The sequence below is a fragment of the Bactrocera latifrons genome, unplaced genomic scaffold, assembly GCF_001853355.1.
Source record: "Bactrocera latifrons isolate USDA-ARS-PBARC rearing strain unplaced genomic scaffold, ASM185335v1 scaffold_4, whole genome shotgun sequence".
In the NCBI taxonomy this organism is placed as follows: Eukaryota; Metazoa; Arthropoda; class Insecta; order Diptera; family Tephritidae; genus Bactrocera; species Bactrocera latifrons.
The window spans coordinates 3,124,988-3,130,448 of NW_017537045.1; positions in this window are offsets into that span (position 1 = coordinate 3,124,988).

A 5,461-nucleotide genomic window follows, 5' to 3' on the forward strand; every position below is an offset into this window, starting at 1 on the left:
TTCTTTTAGTTTCGCTTTTGTCACTTACATTTACATGGCTTTCTATGATATGGCGTTTTGTAACCGCGTTGCGGCGTTTGGGTGTCGTTCTCACATACTTTCGTTGCACCCAAACATAAATTTATTGTTGTAGATTTCGGTTTTGCGATAAGTGATCAATGGGAAGTTTCCAATTGGTTCCTTTACGGAAGTCTTTAGTGGGTGCGTGCTTTGGTGTGAACTTTTCGCGGCACAAATTTGAGGGGCAATACGATTTGAGAAATCATTTAGTTCAAAATTGGTCCTTCTAGAAGTGTAGTGTGGGATTGGAAGTTAATGTAATAAACGCATATGAAGCTTCTGAAGTCACTTATTGCTCTCCTCTTAATAAGCTGATTGACCGTATAACCGTACCCGCTACTCATGTGGCGCTTCCATATACATTGAATCATAGATTTTCAGCGCTATTAGTTATTGCATATCGCCGAAGCTCCCGCCATGTCGTTTGAGAGATCATAGTTATTCACACTCGACAGCTGCAGGTTACCATGAATCCGGGACTTTGGGTGTAACTACTATGCTCTAGTGGAAGATAGAGGAAATGATGAACATGGATCTTTGAAAGGATACTTTGCCAAACATCACAATGTTAGTGTTCTAATCTAGTGAGAAGTAGAAGGTTTCAGCAGCGTTATTTGACAACTCTGCAGGTAAAATCATTACTACATAGAAACCATTTATTTTTCCTGAGTACAGAGTGGTACTATCAAACCCGAGAATTATGTATCAGCTGGATGCTGGAAATATATGTACATAACTTGTTGGTGGTTAGTTAAAATAAGTATTAAAGTGAAATCCTGCGAAGTATCTGAAAAGCACCTACATTTTATTTTTTCGAAAGAATTTATATTGAGTCAATGAAAGGGGCTCCAATTAATGCTTTTTATTCAGTTAACGGTTTCTTCTTCGAAGTGTCTGTAAAAATGTATGTGGATCAATAAATAATAATAAAATAAACCTAAAGAAATAGGGGAAATGTCTGTTTTAAGAAGCAAACGTTTAAGTCTGTTAGCCTCTGATTAAGTGAGCTAAGCCTCCTCTTACCACACCATTGCATTTGGTAAAAACTGCACACAACTCACTACACATGAGAATAACACCACAATAAATATCTGAGAAGACGCCATACATACGGAAACCACCAACTAACAAATGACTGGGCCATCGCACTCAACTCCTCTCTCGCTTATTTACTTCTATCGCATCCATCAACATTTAATACGACCGGGATCCGACACATCATGTAATTTCATCCGGATACTGTCTCGTGTGCTCTATCCCTTTTTCGCATGTAGCGAATACAAACAAGACCATATTGTCTTGTTCCCGTTTAAATATGGTTCTTCGAGTCGTATCAGAGCCAGCAATCTATGGATTGGTATGCGTAGTGTATGTGGTGCGTCTTTGCTGGTGATATCATCCTTGAAGCCGCCTGAATGTAGTGGAACCAACCTTGAGGAATCTCAAAGTCAGCTCTCACGAAACATCGCTGCCAGCTTGGGCTTAGGCTCTAATACCACAACAGCCAAACATGCGTAAGAACAACTCCAATGGCGGCCCATGGCGTGTACTAAGCCTGCCACCTAGAGACCTCTTCGTTGGAAACTGCGTAGCAAAAATCGGCGCGATGACTAATGACTGCAGGAGAACTTACTTATAGAACCTACGGGCATAACTCGAAGCGTAATGGTGGTTTGGCAAATACCGATTACATGATCCCACTTTCCACATGGGAAAAAATTATCAAAGTAGATATAAAAAAAAGATGGCTGGGGTATGGTTTGTTAGCTATGCGCAACACTTAAATATCTATGCTGATGAATGGCAAATAGAGGATGAAGTTGGTGCGGGAATATACTATTCAGAATTAGACATTAACCAGCATTTTAAGTTGTCCGCTGATCTACAGCATATTTCAAGCTCAAAGTCGGGCAACTGGTCGTTAATGCATCTGCAGACAAGTCCAGAGTCAACAGCTAGATAGACAGCCAAGCAGCAGTCAAAGCAGAAACCTCGCATCACATATCGTCCATAAGTGTTTTGGGAACCAGGAAAGTAGTGAAAAATGTTACCAGAAGCGAGCACTTCTGCTAGGTCTACTAGGTGTCAAGCCACAAAGACATCAAGGTCAATGAAATAGTGGACCACATTGCCATGAATGATGTGTGGCTTACATCCGAAAACGTGAAAAACAATGAGAAACCCATGCATTGTCTATATGACGATACGGACGGAAGCATGGTTAAGCAAATCAAAACTCGATGAAATGAGCAACCTGGTTACAAGACTGCAAAAGTCATGTGCAAAACGGTAGATCGGAAACACACAAAATTCCTAATGGCACTTGATAGAAGAGATTGTAGGAATATGATCGGAATACTAACTGGTCAATGTCTGATGGCGGCAAATACCGCGCAGAACGGGGCTGACAGATGGAGAAGACTGCCGGAAGTTCCTATAGCAGGGCACCAGGGAAACAATCGAGCATCTTTTGTGCACTTGTCTTGCATTGCCAGTACTACGCTGTAAGCACCTGCGGTCTCAACGGAATTACACACTGGAGCATGTATCGATAGTGAGGCCACAGAGTCGGTTAAAACTCACGTCAAGCGCAGGAACTCTAAACTACTCCTCATGGAGCTAGTAGCTGGTCTTCTTTTTGTAATGCAAGGAACTCAAACTAGTCCATGCGTCGCTTACTGGCCTACCAAACTAGTCTAACCTAACCTATATGGTATCATTCTAATTATGCACAATAAAACATTCAATTTAATGCAAAAATAATAAATTGCTTAATAATATACCAATATATACATATATGCATGTTTATCATATTGTTTATATATGTGTATGTATGTATATACTACAAAAATATTTACCTTTGATTACATAAACTTCCATGTAGTGCTAATTGTTCGTGTAAATACTGTTAGCCGACAATAAAAGCCGAAAAGTATGCTACGCATTTAATTACTTCACTCAACTACAGATCAGCATAAACTAACAGTTGTATGCGTGTGTGAGTTGTTCATGCTTTTGTACAACTGAACAATGGAAACGTCAGCTATATACAATACATACATACATACATATATGTATTTAATATATGTATACAAATGCTTCAAGTAGTTAAAGCACAAACAAAAGTTGAAAAGATTTTCAAATGCACTCAAGCGCACAACTTAATTTCTAAATAAATATATTACTTACAAACTCAACTTTCACCTGAAGGCAAACAAACAGTTAAACAACGCGCACAAGGACACGCCGCAGCTTAGCTGGGAAGTAAGCAAGCAAATCAATACACTTAAATGCGCACAAACACAGGCAGAGTTGGAGAGCGGCAGCCAGCAGATTGTGGCTTATCAAATTTTATTTGCTTAACAGGTATAGATAAGCAAACGCACACACACACATACACACAAACACATTAACATTCAAAAGCAGACAGATGGCAAAGATAAATACATGGCGACTACGGCCAGGTGATGCACGCTTGTGTGCGTAAACGCCCGAAGCTGGACTAAGGTAATGCTTATACAAGCTTGCGTTAGCGTGAATAACAGTAAACACACACATCTCCATATAAACTGAGGGAGACGACTGCCGCTTTAAAGCGCTGAAGTGTGCTTTATATTTAAATAAGTAAATATTTACGCACATATGTATGTCATATTTACTTACAGTACACACGCACACACACAAACGGATGTATATATAATGCGCTAATATGTTGAAGTATTTATTTACCTTTGTATTTGGCTTTTATGCAAATTACAAATGATTGCATAAGTTCGCCGTTACTTTTGCTGCTTCATCAAAAACACTCACAGTGAAAGTGAAAATACGAAAGGCAGTAAGCTTGCAGCGGTGGCAGCAGAAGGAGACGCGTGATAACAGAAAAGCGAAGGAAGCTGGGCACTGAAAATCTTTAAAAATTTAAATGGCAACGGTCGCGTGCTTGTGTAATGTTTGCGGCAACTTTTTCAGTAATTATCTAAAGAAAATAAAATATCTGCGCCTGAATGTATGCCTCAAAATTTAAGGAACCGACAAATTTTTTGGATACCACTGCAATGTTGGAATTCAATTGAAGATCGCAAAGAATTAGTTGTGCTATAGATCTGTCTATCCAATCTGACCCATCCAAAATACAGAGTTGCCATATCGTTATAAACGAGACAGTCAAAAAACAAAAAAATATATATAGCTAAGTTATGAACCAACAACTGAAATTATAATAAATAATTATAATAAAAATCCAGCATCCTTACCGATTAAGAATTTCTTTTGATTTTTTTTTTTTTCAGACCACTACGAGAGTCAGGATCAACGTCACCAGTATGAGCCATTTTTTTACACCTGTCTCTTCCCTCCCCCTCGAATTATTTTAATTTTTAATATTTTTTTGTAAAATTTTTTTCTGTATTCTTAAGATATGTATCAATAAAAGCACCATAAAAAATGGATAGTAAAAATATTTTTTGGTTTTTTTTTTAAATAAAATTCAAAAAACTGCCCAAAATTTGATTTCTAGAATACCCGCTTAAATAAAATAGTATATCGCGTGAAACTAATTACTCTTGAATATAAATGAGGCATGGCAATGAAGACTTGTTGTGAATATATTTATATGCTATGATGCTCCAAGTCGATATGCACCTTTAAAAAGTTACTACTGATCAAGTTTGATGAAAATCTTAGTATTCTTAAACATCTTTCCAACAGAGGGCGCGGAAAATGACAATGAAATGCTATGATGAAAGCTCTTGCGGAAGCTCTTCCTAATTAGACTTAAAATTAAGCTGATCTGGATCAAGTTTGGTGAAAATCTTAGTATGCTTAAACATCTTTATAACAGAGGGCGCTGAAAGTGATGAAGAAATGTTGTTATGACAGCTCCTGCGGAAGCTCTCCTAGTCAGACTTAAAATTAAGCTGATCTGGATCAAGTTTGGTGAAAACCTTAGTATTCTTAAACATCTTTACAACAGAGGGCGCTGAAGGCGCTGAAGGTGATGAAGAAATGCTGTGATGAAAGCTCCTGCGGAAGCTCTACCTAGTCAGACTTAAAATTAAGCTGATCTGGATCAAGTTTGGTAAAAACCTTAGTATTCTTAAACATCTTTCCAACAGGGGGCGCTGAAANCTCTACCTAGTCAGACTTAAAATTAAGCTGATCTGGATCAAGTTTGGTAAAAACCTTAGTATTCTTAAACATCTTTCCAACAGGGGGCGCTGAAAATCACGATGAAAAGCTGTGACGAAAGCTCCTGCGGAAGCTCTGCTTATTAAACTTATAATGGTTCAAAAAACCAAGTCACTGGAATGCTAGGTTAGGTAGGTAGGTAGGTCTTTAGGAGGCCCGCTGTGATACTAACGGCACTAATATTTTTTCACTCTGACTGCTAAATTAACTTTTC